The sequence below is a fragment of the Pseudorca crassidens genome, chromosome 7 (genome assembly GCF_039906515.1).
Source record: "Pseudorca crassidens isolate mPseCra1 chromosome 7, mPseCra1.hap1, whole genome shotgun sequence".
Classification (NCBI taxonomy): domain Eukaryota; kingdom Metazoa; phylum Chordata; class Mammalia; order Artiodactyla; family Delphinidae; genus Pseudorca; species Pseudorca crassidens.
In genome coordinates, this window is record NC_090302.1 from 113917971 (window position 1) to 113931274 (window position 13304).

Consider the following 13304-nt stretch of genomic DNA (forward strand, 5'->3'; position numbering starts at 1 on the left):
CCAGGTGCTACACTTTGGATTAGGCCCTACTGATAATTAAACATTCTCTGGATCCTCTATCTAATTATGATCCAGGAGACATTTTCCCTTGTTGCTTCTTCCCATAGCTAGAATCACACTATTACAATTATCTTATGTTATAAATGTGATCTACTTCCTCAAGGTGTTTAGCCATAGAAGTTTTGTTGGAAGCCTGGTTACACACTGGGTACTGTAAGAGGCAACAATCTTATAACATAGACAGGATAGAAGTAATGCAGCTAGTAACATTGACAAAGACATAGTGCAGCAGGGAGATAACAAAGTACAAACAATCTGGCTTACAAAGGTATAATTTACCAAATTATTGTAAGGCATAATTAGCTTAAGGGGAAGGTTTTCCTTACACCTAGAAAACACAGATTTACCCAGTCATTTTTCAGATAGAAACCATAAAAATTATAACCATATTCACCACTTTACTCAGTTCTATGTAACTAATCGTTCTTGTTAACAGCTTTATGAAGCCATCAGGTTTCCTATTAGAATTCTTCAGTTTCTTACCCAGTTCAGCATTATGGTCTGAAAGCCAGAAACTTGTATTTATCTAGAGGTCCTTTCTGTAAATCTTCTTGGAGAGGAAGCATTTTTGCCAAGGCATCAGAGTGAAACCATAACTGTCTATAATGACAAAAGACTTAAGAAGGCACATTTAAATCTGATTACCATGCAATTGACAAAGTAATTTGGTTACTGTTGTGACATGTAACACTTTCAGATAATAACTAGAATTATGACTGATACATTTTACCAGGACATACCAAATTTTAGGAACTCCATATAATCTCTAGAATACCTGTATCATTTGCCATAAAATATAACCTAAGAAGATTTATTACTTATTTGACAACACTTCCCATGTAATTTAACATACCAAGTGAACCTAATTAGTTAATATCTCTCTTTAGGGTGTTTCAGGGGCCCTTTGAAGCATCCCAGAGTTAGCCAGAGGTCAAAGGAACTTTATTATAATTTGATTTGGGAAGTTTTGTCAAAAAAATATCAAAAAGGTCTAAAACAGTCAGATAGGGTCACTGTGAAACAATAGTTATTCACTTAGCCGAAGTAACAATAAAAGATTTCAAAGGCAAATACAGAACCAGATCACTTAAAAGGTAGAGAAACTTAAAATTTGTTATCAAAGGCAGTTCACCATCTTAAGAAACCTTGTCATCTTAACAGAGAGAAAAGCCAAATTCAAGTTTTGTACCAACTTGCTTTTAAAATTTATTTACTCAGTTAAACTTATTTTAAACGTAGTGAATCCTGACCATGTACAAAACTCTTTTCTTGGGGTTCACTTTCCATAAACCTTCCATCACTTAACTTATTTTAGCACTATTCTAACTTTCAAGTTGTTGAATATCTGGAGAGATTAATTTTAGATAGACATTCCTAAAAGATAATTATTTTTAAAAGTTCACCTAAAGCTCTTATTTCATTTGCATTTTCTTTCCTTAAAAGTTTCTTCACATCAAGTTACTTTCCTTGCTGACAAATTTGCAAGAGACATAACAAGATTTTATTTAGCTTACATAAAACCTAGGCACAATAAAAGTATTATACTTAATGCTGATGACTCTAATGACATGTCTATATTAATTGGATTAACAAACAGTAATACTGAATATTTCTCAGTTCATGTGAACCTGAAACTCATTTAGCTTAATTTTTCTTATATTTAGAATTGTTTAGTTTGTGAGTGCTTACTTTTCTTTAAGCCAGTGAAATAGAGTTAATCCACAAATCAACCTCAGCAATGTTATACAAATACAAAGACTCGTACAAGGAGACAAACAGAGACATCACAGTTTCCATTTCGAAATTTCAGCCCTGAGTCAGGTACAGCAGTGTAAAGCCCATCAGTTTACAAAAAGAGGTTGAATTAAGATTAGGTTTCTGGCAGATGGAACAAATCAAGCTCACTTGTCTAGATGGCTGAAGTTTTACAGAAAAGACACTTAGGTTTTCTATTTATCCTTGACAAGTCAATTTCTAAATTACCTTACCCTCTTTTTAAAGATTGCATTTTAAAAAGATGGAAGAGATGAGGGTTCCTGAGAAGACCAGGTAGGACATTTGCATCTCAAAGATACAGGCAAGTTTTTCCTAGCATGACTTTGTTTCCCCTTTGTTTAGTATGTACAAGCCTCTTAAGATAAATAGGGAAGGTAATCAGTCAACTTGTTCCCCACTGTCAAAGTTACCTGGGGCTCCTGTGGGGAAATTAGAATCGGATGCCTCAAGTCCAAGGGAGCCCCCTGACCTCTTATACGATGTTGGCACAAGGGAAATTGCCCTGCTGCAGAAGTGGCTCTTGGTCCAAATTGTGTGTCCTGTCGGGTCTTAGATGGTGATACTAAATCAGGCTCCTGTGTTCTGGAGGTTAACATAGAAACTTCTATTTGATCCCCATGGGTAGGGGAAACAGGAGGCAGTGAATATGATGGCAGCATGGGGTGGGGGGGCAGTTGGAACAACTGCCAGTGCAGCCTGCTCTTTTGCAAAACACTTCAGTGAGATCATGTAATAATTGAGTGAGCCATTCAGGGGCCATTGCTCTTATGATCTTAAATATTGGGCCCACACCCTATTACAATAGTACATCATGTCTTTCTTAGTCATAGGCTCATGGCTATGTTTCACCCATTTATCTAATATACGTCCCAAAGGGCTCTCCTTCAGGATAGATGGAGTATTTCCCATTTTTATAAGTTTGATAACACCAAAACACAAAAGGCGCAAACAAATTCCAACACAAAAGGTCCAAACAAACTCTGGCATTGATGCACACAAAACCAAGATGAAAACCAACAAGCCGATTCCCGAATTGGGTAGACTTACCCTACAAAACCAACGAACTAGATCCCAACGAACTGTCTCCAAATCGGATAGAGTCCAACAACGATTCCCCCCTGGAGGAATTGTACCTGGTACCTGTTGGAACAGTGTACCCCAATCAAACAAACTGGCTTATCCCGTAAAGAAAAAGCCCAAATTGAGAGGGGAATATGTTCCCAGTATGCACGCCAGAGTGACTTACCCTACAAAGTCGAGTCCGTCAACTCGCAACACAAAAGGATACACAAAACCAAAACAAGACCAAGACCAAAACAAACGAACCGGTTACCAAATTGGGTAGACTTACCCTACAAAATCGAGTCCGAGGACTTGCAAAAGTTGGTCGGTTCCTTGCTTCAACTGCCAAGCGCTGGGGTAGCCGGTGCTGCTTCAGGGAATTTTGAAGGGAAGATCCTCAGGACAAATGGTCCTGGCAGCTGCTAGGGCCTTGCCCCAGTGTTCCCTCACTGGGGCCAGCTATCCACGAGCAGCAAGGTTCCTGGCTGGCTCGCCAAATTTGTTACCAAGTCCATGCTGCTCTGCTCACCTCACAACAAATAAATCGGAGACAAGGTGTTGAGGCAATGAATACGACTTTTTTCGGAAAGGCGGCAGACTGAGCAGATGGCAGACTAAAGTCTCAAAATAACCATCTTCTCAGGGTTTGGATGCCAGTTTCTTTTATAGCACAGAGAGGGGGAGATGAGGAAGTAAAGTAAAAGACCATAAGTTTTGCAAATATCACCTGGAGTGGCCAGCCTCGGGGAGGTGATGTGTTAATTTCTTCTTTCTTGCAGCCATCCACAGGTGGGCAGGGTCCGGATGTTTCCCTGAACAAAGGCACTTTGGGTTAACATTCAGGAAGAGGGACAGGGTTCCCTGAGGCAGGTCATTATGTATAGACAGTATCCTTTTAGTGAACAAAAACAGCGGAAAGCAAAGGTTAAAGTAAAAGAAACAGATCCAACATGTAGTCTAATTTGGTTCTTCCCTGTTACAGGGTCAGTGCCCTTACAACAGAGACTGCAGAGAGGTCCCTGCCTCACTGCCAGTGAGGACATGGTGACAGATGGCTGGCCGTGAACCAGAAGATGGTTTTCAGCAGACACTGAAAATGCCTGCGCCTTGATCTCTGACTTCCAGTGTCCAGAACTGTGAGAAATAAATGTCTGTTGTTCATAAGCCACCCAGACAGACTAAGGCAGCCCTTAATTACCTCCTGAAAGGCCCTATTCCAAATACAGTCCCATTGTGGGTGAGGGCATCAACAGATGAACCTTGTGGGGGGGGTACAGTTCAGGCCCCAGCACTGAGGCCTATTTTAGTTAGAAGTTTTGTGTGTGTCTGAGGAGCCCCAGTTTTCTGCTCGGCATAACTCAGGGGATGGGTCTCTGCAGCTGTGGATGAGGAACAGCAGGCTGTGATCATTCCAACAAGACCTGCAGCCACACGGCAGGACCTGGAGATGCAGGAGCCATGGGTTCAGGCCCATCTCAGATGCTGACACACGGTGTGGAGTCTGGCTTCCCCAGGAGAACCTGGAGGGGTGGGACCGTGCAGAGTCCCAGTGAGTCAGGGCACCGAGGAGGGGCCTGAGCCGGCCAGGGCCTCTGACACAGACCTGTCGGATGGGGGGCTGGGATGGGGAAGCTCCCGTGAGTCTGGGAGATGCAGCAGGTGAGCTGACCCTCCAGCCAGAGGGCAGAGGTAGAAATGGGATGCTGGGGGCAGTGGGGTGGGGGGTGGTCAGAGGACTGAGGCCAGACTCAGAACCCCTTCTGGGACACTGAGCCTGGCAGACATGCTGCCCTAGGGGCTTGATCTTAAGTATCCAGAGCTGGCCTTACACTATTAGAAAGTTGGGGGCAGATTTTTTTAAAAAAGGAGTTTCATAAAATTTCAGGGTTACACTCTTCCATGGTACTTCCTGGTGAAATGTCCAAGCTAAGTGATCTCATCAAGGAGGAACATTTGCCTTCACTAGCAAATCTCCTTCATCAATCAAAGGGATCTCTTAAGTCAAGATTTGTATTCTTTATGTATAAATAATGCTGTCTCCTAGCTAACCCTGTAACATACTGATGGATAGTAACTGTAGTTATCGCTCTTGGTAATATTCCTTAGTTATTATTCTTTTACTTTATGAGCATTAAGACCTCAGAGGAGCCTTCTCTGACCTCAGACCCCCACTAGCAGACTGGATCAAAGCCTTCTGCTAGCACCCTGTCCTTCTGCCTTACAGGCCTTCCCACTATTGCAATGAAATAGCAATTGCATGATTAATTGTTTCATGCCTGTCTCCCTTGGCAGATTATTTTCCCAATGAAAGCAGCAACCAGGTCTATTTTAATCATAGCTACAGGCAACACTGGTTCTTACCCATAGTAATAAATTCTTTTTAAATGAGTTATTTCATTCCCTCATTTATTCAACCATTAGCTAATCATTTAGTGTTCACAAGCCCTAGGAACTAAGGAACAAAACGTAATGTGATCGTGTCTGCATTCAAAGAGGTCACAATTTAGTGCAGAGAGTTCTTAACCCGTGAAGGTAAAGTTCCCCTTGAGAACCTGGTGAAAGAAGTGGTCCCTCTTCCCGGAAGCTACTTATTTGAAATGGATGCAAGATTTTATATGTGACTTGCGGTGTTCACAGATCCCCGGAAGTCTATTCAGTGTTTTCCTAAAATTTCCTGAATTCAGAGGTCAGGATCCTTCCACGAAACACAGACTTAAAGACACACACACAAGTTAAGGAGAGGGAGGAAGGAGGGCGTCAGCGTGTCCTGCTGGATCGGGAAAGGCTTCCTTGGAAGAGATGCTTGGGCCGTGTCCTGAGTGATAAATCTGATTTCACCAGGAGAAGAAGGGAGAGCCCTGGAGGTGGGGCAGACAGCATTTGAAACCACACAACCCAGAGTGGGACGTGAACCCCCCGTCTTTTAATTGAGATCACACACCTGGTCTCAGGACTTAATGAAGCTCAGGTCCTTTATGTCTCATTGCAGAAAGAATTCAGTGAGAGAGAAAGCGATAGGTAAGAGGTGGGTATTTTTAGAGAGGTACACATTCCATAGACAGAGTGTGGACCGTTTCAGAAGGCGAGAGGCCCCAAAATATGGGGTGGTTAGTTTTTTAGGCTGGGTAATTTCATAGGCTAATGAGCGGGAGGATTATTCTAACTATTTGGGGGAAAGGGTGGGGATTTCCAGGAATTGGGCCACTGCCCACTTTTTGGCCTTTTATGGTCGGCCTCGGAACCACGGCACTGGTGGGTGTGTCACTTAGCTGATGTGTTACAATGAGCGTATATATATACACGGAGAATCAAGGTCCACTGGAAGTGGAACCTTCCTTGATCTTGAGCCTAGTCGGTTCTAACCAGTTTATGTCCTATCCTCAAGGGCTATGTCCTTCTTTGAGAGGTTGTGCCCTGCCCCCTTCCCTCCTGCCTCACGTTTGGAACAGCACGGAGGTGGGAAGGGACATGTCGCTCGGGGAATTGCAAAGCCCTGTCCCATAGGAGCAGTGATGGGAAGAGTGCGGTGGGCGAGGACGAGCAGGCGGGAGCGGGGACCAGATCGGGAGGGCGCAACCTTTTCGTGCGCAGGGTGGGGAGCTGCTACAGAGCCTTCGTGGCGGGGACAGAGGAGCGGACGTGACTTCAGGGGGAGCCCTCTGTGGAGGGGAGGGCAGATGGGAGGGCGTGATCCCGGGGGACCGGCGCCCAGCTGTTCCAGTCATTCAGGCCCAGGGCCCGGAGGCGGGCCCGGCTCTGCTTTTGGAGAGGGTGCAGGCTGGAGCAGCAGCGGGACTCTGCTTGGAGGTGGCCTGGGTGCCGGAGGGTAGGGATAAACTCCAGGTTTTCGCCTTAAGCAGTTGAGCGCTCAGCGGGGTAGGTTCAGAAGGCGTCCTTGGGTACAGATGCCCTTCTCTGTGGCATGGATGCCAGCTCAGCAGAATAAGAGTGCTCAAGGACACATTTTCCCCATTCAAGATGAAATAATCTTCTGTAAATCGTGAAAAGGACGTTCCTTACAACTTAGATGACCTGGCAGACTGGCTAGAAGAATGTCAAGAGAAAACCGATGCTGCTTTTTCATCACGAAAGTTGTATCTAAGGCAGCTTTCTAATCTCCCTCTTGGGAATAAGAGCACGGGCTGTACTGAGGAGCTGGGCTGTCCACGCGCCGTCTGGGCACTACGGGTCCCCACGGCCTAGACGGCTGTGAGGAGTCGTGGGCCTGCTAAGTTGGAGATGCTTAGTACAGCGTGTTATGTAGAGATTTCCCCCCAAATATCAAACCATAATTATGAATTTCTTATTAATTTCTGTAGATTAGGAATCTCGGGTGTTGTAAATCTTGGCTTATAAGAATACCCATGAAAGAAACCCACTTACAGTTAGCTGCCGTTTTAAACTTCATGTACAAGGACAGTGGGCTTTCAATTAATTTTTTTAATAACAGTTTTATTGAGATATAATTCACATACCATATAATTCATCCATTTAAAGTGTACAACACTTTCAATTAGTTTTTGTTTACCTTAAAAATATAGTTTTTTTCTAAAATTCTTCTTGCACTTAAATGGTATTGTTTGTGATAAGAAAAAAGAATACAAAGTATGTACATTTAAAACTGTGTACAATAGTCTTTATACATACGGAATTTTCTTGTGTTACTTCAGTTATTGGAGTCAAGAGAAAAAATATTCTTAGGTTGGTTTAGATTAAAGTGTAAAATACAGTCAACATGTTATCACAAAAGTGACATGTGGCGTGAGAAGGAAAGACCAGAGGTGACCCATCCTCATGGCTTTCTTCACTGTCCTGCTGGGGAAGGAGACCCAGATTAATTTACAGACCCTCATTCTGCTCTCAAGGGATCCGGGAGACCCTCCCCTGCTGCAGCCCTCCTGCCTGATGGCTGATTTGTTGTGATGAGTGTCCTAAGCTGGGATGCACTAAGGGGGGGAAATTGCCTTGGGGTTTAAACCGAAGTAAGTGGCAAAAGAGCAGCTCCTCCTAACAATTTGTGTGTATACACAGAGAGGAACATCGGAAAGCTCTGAGAATGTGAATGTCACCTCGTCTCCTCAGTCATAATCTTCGTGGTAGATGCAATACATCTAAAAATCAGGGTTTTTGCTAAAACAACATGCAGAAAAAAGTATAACCTATTTCCTATTGAAATTAACCTTCCTATTGAAATATAACCTTTTCCTATTGAAATTGACAGAACTTGTCACAAGGATTGAACCTCTCTGCTTTGCCCCATGATGCTGGATGCCAGGAATGTACTGATAATTGGCATTCAGACTGGCCCATATACCGGTAATTTGTCTAAGACAGGTTTTCCAGGGTTGCATATGAGTGTGTAGTCGCACAGAGGCTTAGACAAATTTGGTCTAACCCACCCTGATATACACCATGTTCTTAAATTCAGCTTTTATCTTGTGACTTCTGGGGTTAAAGCGCCTCCCGGTTTAATGCCTGCATCTGGTTTTAAAGCCTCTGTAACCCAGCACTATCCCAACTTTCCTGTGATCAGGCTTATCTCCTCAACGTTTCAAGTACCCAAAGACCCGTTCTTGTGTCTGGATGTTTGCTTATATTGTTTACATTCCTATTGCGCTCACTTTTAATAAAGTCTGTTCTGGTGTTCTGTCCTCTAATAAAAACAGATGCTATAAAATGACCTTACAGTATAGTTTTTTCATGACAAGCAAGGCCCACTGTAATGCTTAGGGTGCCTTTTATGAGACCCACGAGGAGGAACCATCACTCAGACCTCTTTGCTGTGCAACCAGTATATTCACTTCTTATAGAAATTACAACTTGTAATGAATCGTGTGTCCTTATTTTCTTTGACCACTAGGAATCTCGGCATCACATATGCATCTCTTCTTTAGTACTGCAGAGATTCTTACAGCACGGCTTGATTTTTGTAGCCTTTCCCCTGATCCCATGTTATTTTCCTTGCCTTGAGGGGTGAAGGTGGTCTCCTTTGCCTTTTAAAATTTACCCATGTATTTTTTTTTAAAGGGAACACAAATTTGTTAATCTGACAGCTCCTGTGGGTCAGCAGTCCTGGTGCCACGCCTCACATACTTGGGGTCCAGGTATGGCTGGTGCCGGATTCTCACCCGAGGCTTGGGTCCTCTTCCTATCTCACTGTTGTTTGGCAGAACACACCTCCTTGTCCCTGTGGAAATGGAGTCCTTATTTTCTTGATGGTTTTTAGCTGGGGCTTGCTCTCAGCCTCCGATGAGCAGTTCCCAGCATAGCTGTTTGCTTCCTTCCTGGAGGCCGGCAGGAACATGTCTCAGGCCCTGAATCCCCCTCAGGCTTCAGTGTCTTTGTCTTTTTTTTTTACAAAAAAAATTTTTTTTTATTGCAGTCTAGTTGATTTACAATGTTGTGCCTATCTCTGCTGTATAGCAAAGTGACTCAGTTATACACATTACATTATAGACATTCTTTTTTTATATTCTTTTCCATATGGTTTATCACAGGATATTGAATATAGTTCCCTGAGCTGTACAGTAGGACCTTGTTGTTTATCCATTCTAAATGTAATAGTTTGCATCTACTAACCCCACAGTCCCAGTCCATCCCTCCCCCTGTCTCTGCCTCCCTCTCCCCCTTGGCAACCACAAGTCTGTTCTCTCTGTCTATGAGTCTGTTTTGTAGATAGGTCTTTGCAGTGGCTTAATGTTTGAAATTACTTTGTGGCTTTTTTTGGTAAATATTGAAATGTAGCAATAATGTCTTTTGAATATTACCAAGCCCGTGAGTCCTTGAAAATATTTTTTATATATACAGTAACTTTATGTGTAAATATGTAAGCAGTGCAAGTGTATTAGAATCCATATTTTAGATTCCACATATAAGTGATGTCATATGGTATTTTTCTTTCTCTGTCTGACTTACTTAATATGATAATCTCTATTGCATCCACGTTGCTACAAATGGCATTATTTCATTCTTCTTTATGGCTGAGTAGTATTCTATTGTATATATGTACCACATCTTCTTTATCCATTCATCTGTTAATGGATATTTAGGCTGTTTCCATCTTTTGACTATTGTGAATAGTGCTGCTATGAACATAGGGGTGCATGTATCTTTTTGAGTTATAGTTTTGTCTGGGTATATTCCCAGGAGTGGGATTGCTGGATCATATGGTAATTCTATTTTTAGTTTTCTGAGGAACCTCCATACTGTTCTCCATAGTGGCTGCACCAACTTACATTCCCACCAACAGTGTAGGAGGGTTCCCTTTCCTCCACACCCTTTCCAGCATTGGCTATTTGTAGACTTTTTAATGATGGCCATTCTGACCGGTGTGAGGTGATACCTCACTGTAGTTTTGATTTGCATCTCTCTAATTAGTGATGTTGAGCATCTTTTCATGTGCCTACTGGCCATCTGTACCTCTTCTCTGGAGAAGTGCCTGTTAAGGTCTTCTGCCCATTTTTCAATTGGATTGCTTGGTTTTTGTTGTTGAGCAGGCTTCAGTGTCTTTGACTTCTCCTCTGCCACCAGCCAGAGAAAATGGTCTGCTTTAAGAGCATCAGCTGATTAGACTAGGCTCACCCAGATCATCTACATATTTTAAGGTTATTGAATTGGGATTTAATTACGTCTTCAAATTCTCTTCCCAGTGGTTCCTAGGCTAGTGTTGGATTGAATAGCTGGGGTGGGAAGGGGAGGGTCGTCTTTAGGATTCTGCCAATCACAATCCCTATATGGAGGACTGTGCAAGTGTGAAAAGAAACACGGCATGATCTCCAAGATATATTATTATCCTGAAAAGAGCAAGGTGTGGAACAATTGTTGTAGTGTCTGACCTTTGTATAAGAAAGAGGGTAAAACAGGAGAGAGACATGCATTTTCTAATATTTTCAAAAAGAAAGAATGGAAGGATAAATAAAAATTTAACATTTTATACGGGTGGGAAGAGAACAGGAAACAGAGGCAAAGATGAAAGCTGTGCTTCTCTGAATGTACCTGCTTTGTGCTTTACACTTAAGAACCATGCAAATGTTTTATATAATTAAAAGAAAAAATTTAAAAATCATAAAATAATTTCTAAAAATTGAAAACAACCCAGTATCAAGTTTGTGCTATAACTCCTCAGAGAAGAAATATTTAAAGTGCTCTTAAATCACAGTATTTTGACAGGATTGCTATATGCTTTAGGGACAAAAGACAACCCCATTAAGACACTTTAAACTGCATTCAGTGTTCTTGTTGTAAATGTTAATATTTGTATGGCAGGGCTTCCCTAGTGGCGCAGTGGTTGAGAGTCCGCCTGCCGATGCGGGGGACACGGGTTCGTGCCCCGGTCCGGGAGGATCCCACATGCCGCGGAGCGGCTGGGCCCGTGAGCCATGGCCGCTGAGCCTGCGCGTCCGGAGCCTGTGCTCCGCAACGGGAGAGGCCACAACAGTGAGAGGCCCGCGTACCGCCAAAAAAAAAAAAAAAAAAAAAAAAAAAAAAAATTTGTATGGCTGTGGTTGTTTTCTTCCCCAATTTTAAAAATTGTGGTAAAATACACATAGAATTTACTTTCTTAACCATTTTTAAGCGTACAGCTCAATAGTATTAAGTAACACCCATATGGTAACCTCCATCACCACCATGCATCTCCTGAACTCTTTTCATCTTGCAAAAACATTACACCTGTTAAACACCAACTCTCCTTTCCTTCTCCTCCCCAGCCTCTGGCAATTTCCATCCTACTTTCGGTCTGTATCATTCTGACTGCTCTGAGTGCCTCGTATAGGTGGAATCATACAGCATTTGTTGTTTTGTGACTGCCTTATTTCATTTAGTGTAATGTCCTCAAGGTTCATCCATGTTGTAGCATATTGCAGGATTCTTTTCTAAGGGTGACTAATGTTCCAGTGTGTGTGCATGTGCGTACTACATTTTGCTTGTCCACCATCCATCAGTGGTCACTTAGGTTGCTTCTACGTTTTAGCTATTATGAATAATGCTGTTATGAACATGGGTTTACAAATATTGCTTCAAGACCCTGCTTTCAATTCTTTTGAGAAGTGGAATTACCCAGAAGTGGGGTTGCTGGATTATATGGTAAGACTGTATTTTTTCTGAGGAACCACGATACCATTTTCCAGAGCAACTGTACCAGTTTACATTCCCATCAACAGTGCACAAGAGTTTCAATTTCTCTACATCCTCGCCAATGCTTATTATTAGTCATTTTTTTAAATAGTAGCCATCCTAATGGACGTGAGGTTTTACTGTATATTTTTGCAAGCCACTTCAAATCCCTCGAGGAGCTAGGTAGGACAAAAATGATGCTCAGTTTGCTTAGGATTTTTGTTTTGTTTGGGCTCTTCCCCTGCCTCCATTCAGTCTGCACCCAGCCTTCAAATCCAGCTTCCCCATGCATTTCTTCGTCCTACACTGACCTCCCTCTCCTCTGAGCTGTCCTGTTAAGATAACTTTGCACTTCATGATTGTGTGCTGCTCCTTTGTGTTTCATGTGTAGTTGTCCTGTTGCCCCCAGACGGTCTACTTTTTAGTAGTAGGGACCACGGTTTACTTTTCTGAAACATTTAATATAAAGATTGTATCAAGTAAAATTGTATCACATGCTCAACTTTCAGCTTATTAACCCAGAGAACACTGAGCACATCCTCTTCAGAACTGCAGTAAGTATTTTTGTTTGTTTGCAGCAGCCGAGGATGCTGAGGCAAGACCGTTCAGTTAGCCTTTCTTGAGCTCCTCCTGTATGTTCTTGACTAGGCACCTGCCTCAACAACAGCTCCCTTTGAGAACAGTGTGTCCGGGTGGGGCAGGGGGAGGGAGGGCGGGGTCTGGGCTGAGTCTGACCCTCGTGTCCCAGTCCTTCAGGCGGGTGAAACCGAGTCCCCCTAAAACCGCGTTTATGATTAACCCCTCTGTCCAAAATGTTATTCCTTTTCTTGTCTAACACCTGTTCCCCTGAAGATGCAGGAGAATCAAAGAAGGGGCGGGGATTGAAACTGAGCAGGACCGTGTGGGACCCTCCCGGGTATAAAAGCTTTTCCATGTCACCTATTTCTTGTTCGTAGGAAAAAGGCTTTCCGCTTCCTAGACCTTTCCTGAGTTCCAAAGGGCAGATTCAAACAGTTACTTATTAGCGGAGGGGTGCAGAAAGAAACAATAGCGCAAGATGGGGCACAGTCCTGTTTTCTCCTCAGGGGACCTGCATAACAGCCATGTCATACATGTCTCTGAGCTCTTCTGCAGGAACTAAGGTCCCACCCGGTGGAGGATGGTGACTTCAGGCTGAGCACAAGCACGGGGACCCAGACTGTTTGGAACCAGAGGCTGATGATTGAGATTGCTGGAACACCACCCTGTTACCTCACCACCAACCAATCAGAAGAGGGGTACACACTCCGCAG